The sequence below is a fragment of the Antechinus flavipes genome, chromosome 5 (assembly GCF_016432865.1).
Source record: "Antechinus flavipes isolate AdamAnt ecotype Samford, QLD, Australia chromosome 5, AdamAnt_v2, whole genome shotgun sequence".
Lineage (NCBI taxonomy): Eukaryota > Metazoa > Chordata > Mammalia > Dasyuromorphia > Dasyuridae > Antechinus > Antechinus flavipes.
Window position 1 is genome coordinate 110,935,019 of NC_067402.1, and position 15,218 is coordinate 110,950,236.

The following is a 15,218-nucleotide window of genomic DNA, read 5'->3' on the forward strand; positions in this document are numbered from 1 at the left end:
CACTGTATTATGCTAAGGAAAGCTGTCCCCAGTGCCCTAGGCTAAAACAAGAGGAGAATCTCAAATCCCTCCATTCCAGAAAGTCATGTACAATAGAATGGAGATAAATTTGAGCCAGAACCAAAAAAAGGTAGGTAAAGGAAGCAAAGCTACTGAGTTCTCAAGCCTTTCCAGACCTCAGTAATGCATGTCTCTCAGCGGCTACTTTGGTGCCATATTTTGAAAACCAGTGGGGAAATCTCACAATTTCACTGTAAGTACAACAAATGTGGTTGTGTTAGTAACTTGTGTGGATCTCCTTTCTCCATCAGAAATAATCACAGCTCTGCTTCCTCATATGAGGTACACTTTGGGGGGTTCAGTGACATCATAGGTCCTCACCTTGGAGGAAGCTAGAGTATGTTAGTCCCTGAGCCCTTCAATTCAGTCTTACAATGGATTCCATCTTCCAGGAGGAACAGGAGTTATGGATCTTTGGCTTTTGCAAAAAACTAGAAGGCAATGAATAAAATTTATTCAAGCCTTATAAGATTATTGGATTAATCCCCAAAGCCCCCCACACATTCCTATAGGTAGAATATATCTGGGGGGGGGGGGAACCCAACAGGTGCAAACAGGCGATCTCACTAATTATCACCATCTGGATAAATAAATAAGACTTTTTAAAAAAGAATGTGACAGAAATTATTTTCCCTTTCTTTGTTGTGTTTTTATTTCTGGTGACTTAAATATTGTATTTGGATTGAGTTAAATACAGACGTGCTCAGACCACAAACATTATGGGTAGAAAAACTTGCATGACAGGATTTGTGGGTGAAAACTGCTGCTTCTTGGTAGGAATTAAAAATAATATACTTCTTAGGTACCTGGTAGCACTTTTTTTACTTCAGAGGAGAGTTAATTCTCTCTTTCCTCCTGTTTAATAAAAGGAAAAACACAGAAAAAAGAAGTTTAATGACTTGCCTGTGGTCAAATGGTCACCTTCACAGAAAGAAGGGAAGGGAGAATCCACATTTCTTTATCTTTCTAAGAAACTTTGTTCAATATTTTATTTTCCCAATTACATAAAAAAAAAAACAATTTTAATGTTATCTCTCTCTCTCTCTCTCTCTCTCTCTCTCCCTTTCTCTCTCTCTCAATGATGTCTAAGTTCTGTTCCTGATCATGGCTTTCAGGTAGTTTAATAATTTTAAAATTCTCTCTTGGATTTATTTTCTAGGTCAGTTATTTTTCCAGTGAGATAGTTCACATTTTCTTCTGTTTTTTTTTTTCATTCTTTTTATTTTGTTTGATTATTTCTTGATGTCTCATAAACTCATTAGCTTCCATTTACCCAATTCTAAGTTTTAAGGAATTATTTTCTTCACTGTGTTTTTGAATCATCTGTGCCATCTTACCAATTCTACTTTTTAATGAATTCTCTTCAGAAAATTTGTATGAATATATATATTATGCATATATATATATATATGTATGTATGTATATACTGTAATGCTGGAGAAACTGAGGCAAGATAGAGATTAGAGAGTTTTTAATATTTTATTTGAAAGGGAGAGATTTACTGGGACCAAATGGATCCATGGTTTGGTCCCAGGGCCGAATGAGACTATTGTCTCTGAGAATCCAGCATCCAGAAGAGAATGTGAGTTCTCAATGACATATTTATACACAATAGCTAAACAAAAGCAAGGGAGGTGGAATCCAAACTCTGGTGATCGGGGATCTCTAGGCAAGAACCATCAATTTGATTCTGACAGGTTGTGGGGTAGGACCATAAATTCTTACTAAATGGGAGGTAAGAAAGTGCCTGGCTAGAGACAGAATGTCTAGATTCCCCCTTTCTGAGTTTTCACATTCACAATTTATAATCTCTGGATTATACCAGTCTTAATGCACTGGAGAGGGGGAGTGGTTTTGCAACTAAGGGGATTGAGGCAGAACAATTAAGGAAACTGAGGCAGAGCCAATTAGGGAAACTAAGGTAAAACATTTAGGGAAACTGGACAAAAAAGGAGAACTGTGGCACAACAATACACACAAACATATCCATTTCACCTATTCTATTTTTAAGGTGTGTTTTTTTTTTCCAATATTTTTTCTTCTTCCTCTATCCAACTATTGACTCTTTTTTCATACTTTTCTTGCATTCCTTTCATTTCTCTTCCCATTTTTCCTCTGTCTTACTTGATTCTTTTTGAGCTCTTCCATGGCCTGTTTTCATATTTTTCTTTGAGGTTTTGTATGAAGGAATTTTGACTTGATCATATACTTCTGAGTGCCTTTATCTTTCTTGTCACCATAGTAACTTTCTATGATCACATTTTTTTTCTTCTGTTTGCTCATTTTCCAGACTATTTCTTGACTTTTACCTCTATGCTTAAGTAAGACTTTGTTTCCCAAGGGGGCACTATCCCAAGCTTGTGCAGCTGTTTTCAGGGATAATTCTGGGGATCTGTAAGTTTTGGGCTCTTTCAAGAACCTATGATTCCCTAGGGGAAAGTATATTTATTCTTTCCTGTACTGTGCACTGATTTGTGAGCTCCCACAAACATTCTTTTCTACCATGGAACTATGACCAGGGTCCCTGCTCCACTGTGGCCACAAGCTCTGTGGTGTGAATGTTCCTTCTTACCCTGGGACTAAGACCTAGCATGGTCACCTAGATCCAAGAATAGGCAATAGTCCTGCCCCTGGCCAGCAAAGGGACGCCTATAAATCTCCTTCTGACCTCTTGTCCTATCCTCTTATCATCTGCAGGCAGGAGGGGTCTGGAAACCACTACTGCTGCCATTGATTCAATCACCCCAAGTCCTCCTCCTGGTTTGCTGGGACCCAGTCCCCACTGCATGACCTGAACTGAACTGCACCCCTCTCTCACCCGGGGCAGCACACTTTTCCTGCTGACCTTTTAGGTTGTCTTGGGCTGGAAAATTGTTTCAATCCATCTTTTGTGGGTTCTGTTATTCTGGGGTTTATTTAGAGTCATTATTTAAAGGTATTTGAAGGGCTGAGCGTGGGACAAAACTCAGGAGAGTCCCTACCCTTTACTATGCTCTCTTGGCTCCACCTCCCCATGTTTCCTACTTTAGGCAAATTCAAACCTTTATATGGAAGAGACTGTGGTTCTGGTCTACTTAAGGGTGAATATTTGGATATTGGCTCCCAGATTTCCTTTGTATAAGACAGTGGAAGGTGACATCATAGCAAGATCTTCCCTAATTTGGCTTGGGTTTCTCAGGCAAGCTTCCCTAATACTTTTCCCCTCTTCCTACCCATTATTCTATGAATATACATTTATATTTATACTTTTATCTCATCTCCCAGATAGCTTAAATTCCCCCCCCCCCCCAATTCCTGGAACTTTTGTTTTCCTCCTCTGAGTCTGAACTATCTTCTGATCTTTTGAAGACATTGCTCCAGGGCAGGAACTAATTTTGTCTTCAAGTCCAATAGATAAGAGGCTTATAAACAGAGAATGGTGATTACTCTGGGAAGGGAACATTTACATGGTCAAACTTTTCAGAATGCAGTTTGGAGAGGTAGTTGAGGATTTGGCAGATCAGGGGTGGTTTTCCCATAAGGAACCTACTTGTCCCCTCACAGTAATATCTTCATTTCCTTATCTTCAAAAAACAAACAAACAAACATAGTCTTTCAGAGATGGAAAGGACCTTAGAGACCAAAACCTAGTCTAATCTGTATCTGATAAGGAATTCTATCTACAAAATACAAATGGTCCAGCAGCCTTTGACTCAGGGATGGGGAGAACCTTTTTTTGTGGCAAGGGACATTTGGATATTTTTTATCAACTTATAGAACTCCAGCAGTAAAATCACTGTTCTTAGCTTTCTAGTCCCCAATGACAGTAGTTGATTGTGCAAATAATTTCTCAGGTTTTATAAGGAAGTCTTTGTTTTTGTTTAACTTTTTTTTTTTTTATCCTGAACCAAAATCTGCTTTATGAAAGTTTCATTTCTTATTTCTGGTTCTGCCCTATGGAGTTAAGGAGAACAATTCTAATGCCTTTTGCACATGACGGAACTTCAAATACTTTAAAGGCCACACAAGTAAATTTTGATGTTGATCCTAGAATTGACAGCCCTAGAAGTTTATTGAGCAAGGTAGTATCATAGTCAGATGCAAGCTTTTAGGAATAATATTTTGACAGCTTTGTAAAGAGTAGATTAAAGAGGACTAAAAGCTGAAGGCAGAAATACCAATTGAAGAAGTTATTTCCAGGAAAGAAGGTGAAGACATGAAGTAGGGTGGTTGCCATTTTAGCATAAAGAAAGTGATAGATGTGAGAGGCTGTGAAGGTAGAATTGACAAGGTCTGACTACTGATCGAACATGGGAATAAGGGGAAGTGATGATTTGAGGAAGGTACAAAGATTGTGAATCCAAGTAACTTGAAGGATCATCAACTGTAACTCTTAGGAAAAGAGATGGGTTTGGTGGGGAAGATGATGAGTTCTCTTTGGGACTTTCAGATGCCTAAGGGAAATCCATTTTACACTATTCAATGGATAATTAATTGGGATGTGAAACTGGAGCTCTGGAGAGAGACAAGAGCAGAATATACAAATCTAGGAATTATCTGCACCAAAATGATAATTGAACTCAAAGCAGTTGATGAAAGAAGATAGAAACGATATGAAAATGATCTTATGATGGGGAGAGCCATCTGCACCTTGAGATAGGACTGTGGGAACTGAGTGTGAATCACAACATATTATTTTCATCTCTTTTTATTGTTGCTTGCTAGCCTTTTGTTTTCTTTCTCACCTTTTTTCCCTTTTGATCTGATTTTTCTTGCGCAGCATGATAATTATGGAAATATGTATAGAAGAATTATACATGTTTAACATATTGGATTACTTGTTGTGTAGGGGAGGGGCTGAGGAGAAGGAAAGGAAAAAAATTTAGAACATAAAGTTTTGCAAAGATGAATGCTGAAAATTATCTATGCATATGTTTTGGAAATAAAAAGCTTTAAAAAAAAAAGATATGAAAGTCAATACCTTAAAGGACTCTCTTTAGTTACTGGGTGTGAACTTAAAGATCCAGCAAAGGAGACTAAGAAGGAATGATTAGATTAATAATAGGAGAAAACAAAAAAAAGAAATGTCTTGAAAATCCAGACAGGAGAAAGTATGCACGAAGGTGATTTCGTGTCAGATGCTACCTAGAGATCAAGAAGAGTTGAGAAATAATAAAAGGTCATTGGATTTGGCAATTCAGATCACTGAAGAAGGAAGAAGAGAGATTAGTAACAATGATGATTTTTAATCAAGTCTTCTAACTAGCTTAAGACACACTGTAATCTCTACCCATGACAGACTGAAACTTGACTGTCAATGGGACTCCTGGATTCTATTCCAATCTCAAGAGATTCAGCAGGTGATACTGGTAAAGTCCTTTCCTTTCTCTGGGCTTCTGGGAGAAGTGGCCATAGACTTACTAACCTTAGAGGACTAATTATTTTCAGAGCCTATTTTATGAGTGTTCACTAGACCTCTAGGTCACAGACTGGAAGGAAGCCTTCATGTTAAGGAAAGAGGGAGGTTTGATGCTTCTCTGATTTAGCCATCCACAACTTCTTCACCAGAAGGAGATGCTAAAGGGTTCAAAAAACTTGCCTTCATTAACTAGTTCATCCACAATTTACCCTTCAGGAAACCTGATTCTCTCCACTTTTCAGAAAGGCAAACTGAGCCACAAAGAAGTGAAAAATTTTAATTCAGGACGATAATAAAAAGCTAACAACTCTGAGCTGCTGAGATTGTTTTCATTCCATGTTTAATGATAGGCCTTTACAAAGTAATTATCTATGCAAAATGCATTTTGATTATGTGTCATTTCCTCCTGATACAAAAGTTATTATTTGTGCCTGAGTCCTCAGACCAAGGGGTTGGGAGAGGCTGCAGACTCAGCTAATAGAGAATTCATGGGAACAGGTGTCTCCGCTCAATTTGACCGTAGATCATTGCCAGTGAAGATGTAGTTCTAGTTTCTGGTGATCAGCCATGTAGTTACCTCTTCCACGTCCATCTCTTTCCCCTCAAACTTATTCATCTGTTTCTCTAGCTCATTCACCTGTTCTTTTCACTCTGGAAGAACTTTGGAGGAGAGAGAATGTAGAACAACTTTGGTCATGACAAGAGCTATTTTCTGAGACTCAGAGATCCAGGGTACTAGGAAGTTATTTGGCCCATCTGTGACTAAGTTTCTTTAACTGTAAAATAAGGGCTTAACCAGAATATTGTATAAAGGTTCCTTCCTGCTTTAACACTTTTATGAAGAGCTGAGTTAGAGCCAATTTGTTTTCCTTCCCTAGTGCCAGGTATAGTTGCTGTCTAGAGGACAGCTAAAGGGAAAGGTGTTCACTACCAGGACAGATGCAGTATAGGTGTGAAGGTCTGTTCTGTATTGAGGGTTTCAGTAAAGGCTAATTACTTTAGCTATGTCTTTACTAAAAAGTCAGAAGAGCTGGGTTTGAACTCATACAGGGAATAGCTGTGTGAACATGGCCTCTCCTTTCTGAAATTCGCCTTTTTAACTTTAAAGAGAGTATGACTTGAAATATCTGCCATATTTTTACTTTGGCTGAATCATTTTTTCAGTTATGTTTGATTCTTCCTGACCCTGATTGGGGTTTTCTTGGCAAAGAAACTAGTTTCCCATTTCCTTCTCCAGTTCATTTTACAGATGAGGAAACTGAGGTGAACAAAGTTAAATGGCTTGCCTAGGGTTACACAGCTATAGTCAATGCTTAAGGACAGATTTGAACACTGGAAGATGACTTTTCTGATTCTAGACCCAATGTTCTACCCACTGGTCACTTGGTTGCACCATCAGTTTTTGAAATGGTCAGAAAAAATGTTAATAAATTATTTTTTATCCACAAAATACCCCCTAATATGAACAATTGCTAGTAGCATTATGATGAAATTCTACTTTTACTTTGAGCTTCATGTCTTCTCTTCTCAAGGGTACAGCAAAATTTGTAACTTTTAATTTCATCCCACGTTACAGAGACTTTGGGTAATGTTATGTAGATAGCCACTTATATGTAGTACAAGAGCTTAGGTATAAAACTAAAATGGGCTTCAGAGGTCATCTGAGTCCAGCCACCTCATTTTATAGGTGAGAACAATAAAGTTTAGTAATATTGGAACTTGCTGTGGTTACATAGATTGTCAGAAAAGAGATTTGAAAATAGGTCCTTTGATTCTAAAGTCAGCAAAGACTTAAGAAAATGAGAAGAAGGGAAATAGAGGACCTTCTCAAGAAATTTAGCACAAGAAGAAGAAAAGATACAGGATGATAGCTAGTGGGGATAGAAACATCAAATAATAGTTTTCTGAGAATGAGAAAGACACAGGCATATCAGGAAGGTCCAGAGAAACAGCCAATGGACTGGAGAAGATAAGTAAGAAAATGGTAATGATTGAAGGAAAAAAGATTGGATGAAAGTGTATCACTTGGGCAATAATGGGATTTGCCTTAGCAAAAGGGTCAGCTCTTCATGTAAGGTGAGAATGAAGGAGGATATTATGGGAGAAAACATCTGGTTTATGTGAGATGAAGACAGAAGAAGAGGGTGCTATCAGTGAATACTCCCAACTATTTCAAGGGCATAAGAGAGGTAAGATTCTCATCTAAGAGGATGAGAAGAAGAGGAACCATGAGCGTTTTGAGAAAAGTTGAAAAGATTTGGAAGGGTTTCTATGGTGAATGGGATAATGAATTAATTGGAGAGGTATAAAAGGATTGCCTTTTCCCCAATAGATACATGATCAAAGGATATGGACAAAGTTCTCAAAAAAAAACTGCAAAGTTCTACCATACCTACAACATTTTTTCATGTAAAAAATGTTCCAAATGGCTAGTAATAAGAAATACAAATCAAAAACAATCCTGAAGCTTCACTAACACTCTGCAAATTAGAAGAAATAGCACAAATTGGCAACAGTCAGTAATAGAGAAATGTTGTGGAAAGGGAGGTACACTAATGTATTATTGATGGAGTATGAAATAGTAAGTATGACCATTTTGGAAAATAATTTGGAACTGTGCAAAAAGTGGCTAAAATGTCTATATCCTTTGAATGGGAGATTCTATTACTGGGTTTATACTTTGAGGAAGCCATAGGTAAAAAGAATGTTTCCATTTATGTCAGAATATTTATAATAGCATTGTTTGAGATAGCAAAGAATTAGAAATAAAGTATATTCCTATCAAATGGGGAATGACTAAACAAACTATGGTAAGGAAATATTACTGTACTATAAAAAATGATGTATGTGATGAATGCAGAGAAACATGGAACGATCTATATGAACTTCTACAGAGTGATGCAAACAGATCCAAGAAAATAACACATAGTGACTATAACAATATCTCAAATATACCCTCTCCACATGACAAATAAAATAGTTTCAGAAAGAAAAAAAGCACAGTAGATTGATATGATGATAAAATCCAAAAGCATGTCTTATGTGTAACACTCGTGGACCTTCCATTTCCATGGAGACATAGATTGGGAATAATAATTTCATTTTAGTCCTACTTGAGCCTTATAATTTTGTTGTGTAATTGTCTAATAAATGTTTGGGTCAGGAATTGAACCTAGGTCTTCTTAGCTATAAGACTAGCTCTCTATTATATTGTCTAGCTGAATCTAAGCAATACTTACATACATTATACATATAATATAATATATCTATAAAGAGAAAAAGAGTTAAGAAAAGAATAAAAAGTAATATACATTATATGTTAGATCTATATAAATATATTTAGACCTATGTATATACATATGTGTTTGCATATATTATATATATATATATGTGTATATATATATATAGTAGTTCTTACATAAACTGTTTTTTTAGTTATACTTATTTATCATCATTAGTTCATATACATTTTCCTGGGTTTCCTCTTGTTGTTTCTTATGGCACAATTCCATTCCATTAAGAGACCATGATTTTTTTCAGCTACTCCCCAATTGATGGGCTATCTTTCCCCATATATCTGATTCTCCAAAAAGTGCTGCTCTATTGTTTTTGAACTTACAGGTTCCTGTAACATTTTCTTAGCCAATCATTCACTTTCCAGGGCTCTGATACAGAACCCAAATCTGCTGGCTTATAATTTCTAGCCACTGCTCCCCAGTTCTGTCCTCTAGAGCCTCACAGTAAGTTTTTTGTGGAAGACAATCATCCCTCTCCTAAGTCTTCACTCTCAGGCCAATCCATCTCACCTTTTCCTGCTAATCCTCATATGACATAGTACTTATACTATTCATTACCTTGTTTGCTTTCCTGTGGACACACACTGTCTCAACATTTCTCTTAGAATGTGATATCCCCAAATGAAAGCCATACACGCTTAGTTTTGGTCTGACTACTGTGAGGTAATCGGAGGAGAGGGATGGGAGTCAGGAAGAGGAGAAACATGTCTTTCCTTAATTTTGATAATATGATTCTCTATTAGAAACAGTGTGGTATAGTGGTTTGGGCAGCGAGGTGCTGTGGTGGATAGTGTGCAGCACTTGGAGTCAGGAAGACTCATCTTCCTGAGTTCAAATCTGACTTCAGACCCTTAATGGTTGAATGACTCTAAGTAAATTTAAACTGTTTGCCTTAGGTTCCTCATCTATGAAGTGATCTGGAGAAAGAGATGGCAAACTCCAGTAGCTTTGCCAAGAAAACCCCAAATAAGATCATGATGTCAAGAAGACGTGACTGAAACATGACTCAGCCACAGCACACTGATTCACATGCAGATTTTGGGTTGGAAACACTGAGGTTCAATTCTCATTTCCAAAGCTTACTAGATGTGAGTGACTATAGGTAAGTCATAAACTCTCTGATCCTGAGTTTTCTCATCTATAAAATAGGGATAATGCTATTTTTAATCAACAAGTATTTATTAAATACTTGCTATATGGCAGACATTGTCTTAAGCACTGTGGATACAAAGAAGGAGGAAAATATCAATCTTTACCCCCAGGAACTCACAGTATAATAGGGAAGACAGCCCACAAACAAGCTACATGCAAGCTATAGACAGTATGGAACGAGAGGCAAGGCTCTAAGAAGATGGGAGAGGGAAGAGAGGACTTGGAGAAGCTTCTTGTAGAAAGTGGGACTTGAGTCCTCAAGGAAGCCAGGATAGTGAGAAGATGGAGATGTGGAGGAATGATATCTCAGGCATGTAGGACAGCCAGTGAAAAGGCAAAGTCAGGAAACAGAATGTCCCCTGTGAGGAACTCCAAGGTCAGTGTCACTGGAGCAGACTATATGAAGCAATCAAATGTAAGAAGACTAGAAAGGTAAGGCTAATGATGCAATATACTATACTTCTCTCCTTCCTTCCTTTCTTCCTCCCTCCCTTCTTCCTTCCTCCTTCCTTTCTTCCTCTCTCCCTTCTCTTCATCCTTTTTTTCCTTTCTTCTTCTCTCCCTTATTTTCTTTCTTTCTTCCCAACATGAACAGGTTTTACATAACTGCCCATATATAAATTATGGTGGATTGTTTACTCCCTTAGGGAGGGGAGGAAGAGAAGGAAGGATAGAATTTGGAACGCCAAATCTCTTAAAAAATGTTTTAAAATCATTTTAACATGTAATTGGGGGAAATAAAATACTGCATATAAAAACAAATGTTTTATATTTGATCCTGGAAGTAATAGAGAGCAAATCGGGAGTTTCTTGAGTAGGGATAGGGGAAAGAGGGCATGACGTTGCTTCAGTCTTAGAGAATTATTGTAAAGCTGAAATGAGATCATATATGTAAAGAGCTTTCCAAACTTTAAAGTGCTGGACAAATATAAGTTGATATTATTAATGTAGTCTGACATTACTTCAGCTTTTTTGGCATCCATATCACATTGCTGGCTCATATTGAGTTTATATTTAATTTAAACTGCCCAGGTTTTTTTCCTTTCTTTTTTAATGTGAGCGGCTATTAAATCGGGTCACCCCTACCCTATGGTTGTGAAATTTGTTCTTAGCAATCTGAAGGAAGGACATTCCATTCATTTTTCTTGAGAGGCAGTGTATCTAGTGGAAAACTCTGCCATTCTCAGTCACTTAAGGGCTAATTTTGTAGGGACAGGGTCTGTGTTTGAATGCTGCCCCTTCCATTTACCATTTGTGGGATCCTTCAGCTCCTCAGGGCCTCAGTTTCCCATATGTAAGAAGAAGTTGTTGGACTACGTTCTCTTTAAGATTCTTTCCAGTGTGCCAAGTCTGTGATCCTTGTTAAAATTTCATCTTGTTATTTTGGGCTCATCAACCCAGGCTATCAAGGTCTTTTAGAATCTTGACTCTGTCATGTATTAGCAATCTCTCCCAGCTTCATGTCATCTGCAAATTTTATAAGCATGCCTTCTATAACTTCATCGTAGTCCCTGATTAAAATTTTAACAGGACAGGACCAAGGACAGAGCCTTTCCATAAACTACTAGAGCTGTCCTTCACTCCAGCATCCTGCACCAGGGCAACTGAGTTAGCAGGAACTAGCTGTGGCAACAACGGCAGCCTAATATAAGGTTTATTCAGTATTTGGGTCTGATCTGAGAAAGGAGTTCTGTGTTTTGATGATGGAGTGAAGCTTTCAATGGAGAATGACTGTATCAGGAGCCAGAGAGATGTTTGCCTCCAATACGAACTAGCTGTGTGACATTGGACAAGTTGCATTAAGCCTCATTTTCCTCCTCTTTAAAATGGGAATTATAAGAGCATTTGCCTTGCAGGAGTATTATAAGGATCAAATGGGATAATATATGGAAAGCAATTTGCAAATCTTAAAGTGTTACAAAATCTTAAAGTGTTACATAAATGATTATTTATAAAATTATTTATAATAATAAATAAGTCATCTAGAAATAATAACATTTAATAAAATAAAGGAAATTATTTATACAATTAAAATATCATGATAATTTTTGAACCAAATCTGTGCTTTCATTGGTAGAGAGAACTCCTGGTGAAGAAACTACCTCTATTAATGCATACAAGCCACTTTCTCTGCAATTTATGATTGAAAAGCCATCTTTAATTTTAAGACTATTTTTTGTATAAGAGTGCTCAACAGAGATTAGGGAGGTGTTGAACTATGTACTCTCTCAGGTCCTTTCCAGAGCTAGGTCTGTGATCTCTTTTGTAATTTCATCTTATTTTGGTCCTATCTTCCCAAAGTTACTTAGTCACCTTTGAAAATCACAGGACAGGTAGCACTATGGCATCTTCTTCTAAAGGGGGATAATAGTCTTCCCCCAAATGTCAAGAAACTCAGCTGGATGGCTGGTAGAATCCATGTAAATATTGTTGCTCAATTTGGAACCTTAAGTCATTGAGATGTATTCCCCAGGGTCTTGCTCCTCAACCATTCAAAGCAAGGTGATACTGGACTAATGAGCTGAATATGTAGTTCTTATAGTTTTTAGAGCCATGAACCAGTATAAATAATATCCCTGAGCCAGATGGCTTTTTAAGCAATATAAAATAAAGTCTTCTAATACCACAAAGTAGAGAAACTTTACAGAATGTTTTGAATCATAATTTTCTAAGAAATCTTTCAAACAATGTCATGCCCTTCTAACTAGGTTATGAATGAGTCAGAGTATACAATTACATCACTCCAATTATGGAAATTTGGCCCCATACACTTAAGGCAGGGAGCTATTTTATCAGGGGCAAGTAGAGACTGCAAGAATTTACTGTTGGAGCAGGAGCTTCAGAAAGACCAGGTTGAGGGCCCAGGAGTGGGTAATCTAAGTTATGAAAATAGAGGCTAGCCTGCAGAAAGTAAGTTTCAAAGTTAGAGAGATCTGCAGCATTCAACTCTGGATGTCAGTAAGTCAGCAAGCATTTATCGTTGTTCTTGTTGGCCCTTTGTTTTGAAGAGGACCAATGGCATTGGGGGTGATGTCTCCACTCACATGTGAACTGGATTTGAGGGAGGCAGAGCTGCACAAAGTCAACCTCACTCTTTCTTCCAGACTCAGTGAAATCTAGTGGTGGGACAAAAGTCAAGGAGGCTCTCAGTAGTCTGTGATACAGTGGATAACCTTTGTGTCTTCAGTGGCTGACCAAGCTATAAATGCTCCATGGGACTGCTTCAGTTGCCTTCATGTCTATTGGAAAAAAATTATTTTCATGCACCCATTCTTCCACGGAGAGTCTTCAAAAACTTGGAATAGACATTCCCCTAACTCACCAACAAGGATGAAGTCTATTGGTTGCCGTCAACTTGGTTTAACCCATCTACCAAGATGATTTTTACCATGTGTGGCCATGGGGCATGCGGTAGCTTCTTAGAACCATAGGTGGGAGTTGGGTGACAGGTGCACACCAAAAGTGGATGAGCAGCCCTAAAAGGGTTCATTAACCCTCACACCAGAGGGGCTAGTTGTCCTTGAACTTACTGAGCACTTATTCTGTGCGAGGCACTGTTGGGGATACAAAAAAGGGGCGCCTAGATTCTGAATAATAGCCACCTAAGAATACTATCATTCAATATTTCTCAGCATCATTCATAAGACTTTCCTGATAAACTTTTGTCAAAAGCCTTCCTGAAGCTCAAGATTTCCTGCTAGGTAGACAATGATTGTGATTTTGCAGTCATAAAAGAGCCCTAAACCCCACTGTATGCTTCTCGAGGGCAAAAGCTACAGCATCTAATTCTCTGTCACTTCCTTGTGTACAACACATGGCTTGTTGTAGAGATTCAAAGAACACTTATTGGATTAAATGGAGAGTGTAGATAAAATGAGATTACAGCACTTAGCACAGAGCCTGGCACATAGGTACTGAGTAAATGTTTACTGATTATTTGTAATGAGTAGAAATTTAAGAAAAGATGATAGCTCAATATAATATAGAATTTATTAAAGATAGAACTGTCTGAAAGTAAAAGGGACTGCCTGAATATCCTTCAGTTATTAGAAGTATTCAAATAGAATCTGAAATTCTACTTATGGGCCTCTTTTGTGAACAGCCTGACCATGTCACTTGGTCTATAGCATTTAATGACTCCCAATTGCCTACTAACATAAACTCCAAACTTTTCTTTATGTGATTTAAGGTTTTTCACAAACTGGTTCAAACTATCTTTCCAACTTTATTTATACTTTTCTAAACTTGATATTTCATTTCCTACCTTGATACATTTGCATTCCATCTCTCAAGTACTTTTTCCTTTTTTTAAAAAAATCTTTTTATTTATTTATTTGCTGAGGCAATTAGGGTTAAGTAACTTGCCCAGGGTCACACAACTAGGAAGCATTATGAGATCAGATTTGAACTCAAGTCCTCCTGACTTCAGGGTTAGTGTTCTATCCATTGCATCACCTAGCTGCTCTCTACTTTTTTATCTTAAGAATTCTTCCTTATCTTCTTTCTAAACTTAGCTCTTTGTTATCTCCTCAAGGAAGACTTCTGTCATTCCTCAATTGCTAATACTTCTAATAAAGACATTTTCTTTTTTGTTTTTTTTAAATCTTCAACATCTGGAACAGTGCTTTGGTTCATAGTAGGTTATTAACAATGTTATGCAGAATTGAATGTAAGGATGCGAACTTTTGGAGAGAGATGTGAGTTGCATTAGGTGATATCTGAGAGCTTTTCTAATTCTGAGATTTTATGGGTAACTCCATGCATCAAAGACAATTTCAAGATCTGAATTCCATGTTATAGCAAACATAACAACCACCATCAACAATAACAGTTGAAGGTTCACAAAGCACTTTACATATGCTAATTTATTTGATCCTTAAGTCAGTTTATATACACTCTTTTTATAGATGAGGAAATGGATACTGAAAGAAGGTAAATAACTTTCTCAAGATCATATATCTAGTAAGCTTCTAAGGCCATATTTAAGATCACTTCTTATTGATTTCCTCTCTGTATCTAAGTATTATGAAATCTAGATGCCGCCATATAATTATAGTACAAGGGGTCCTTCATCGGTATAATTTTTTATTCTTTGGGAATGTTTTATTTCTATAAGAAAAAAGTTTCATTGATGCTTTTGTTTTTGTTTTTACATTAGTAATTTTCTAATACACTCTTTCTCCTCCTATGTTTCGGTGAATCTTACTTAATGAAAAAGAAAAACTATGTAAGCATAACCAAGGTTAAAAGGATAGAGGTACACTTCTTCATCTTGTCTTGGATGCTATGATTAGTTAGTTACTATAATTTTG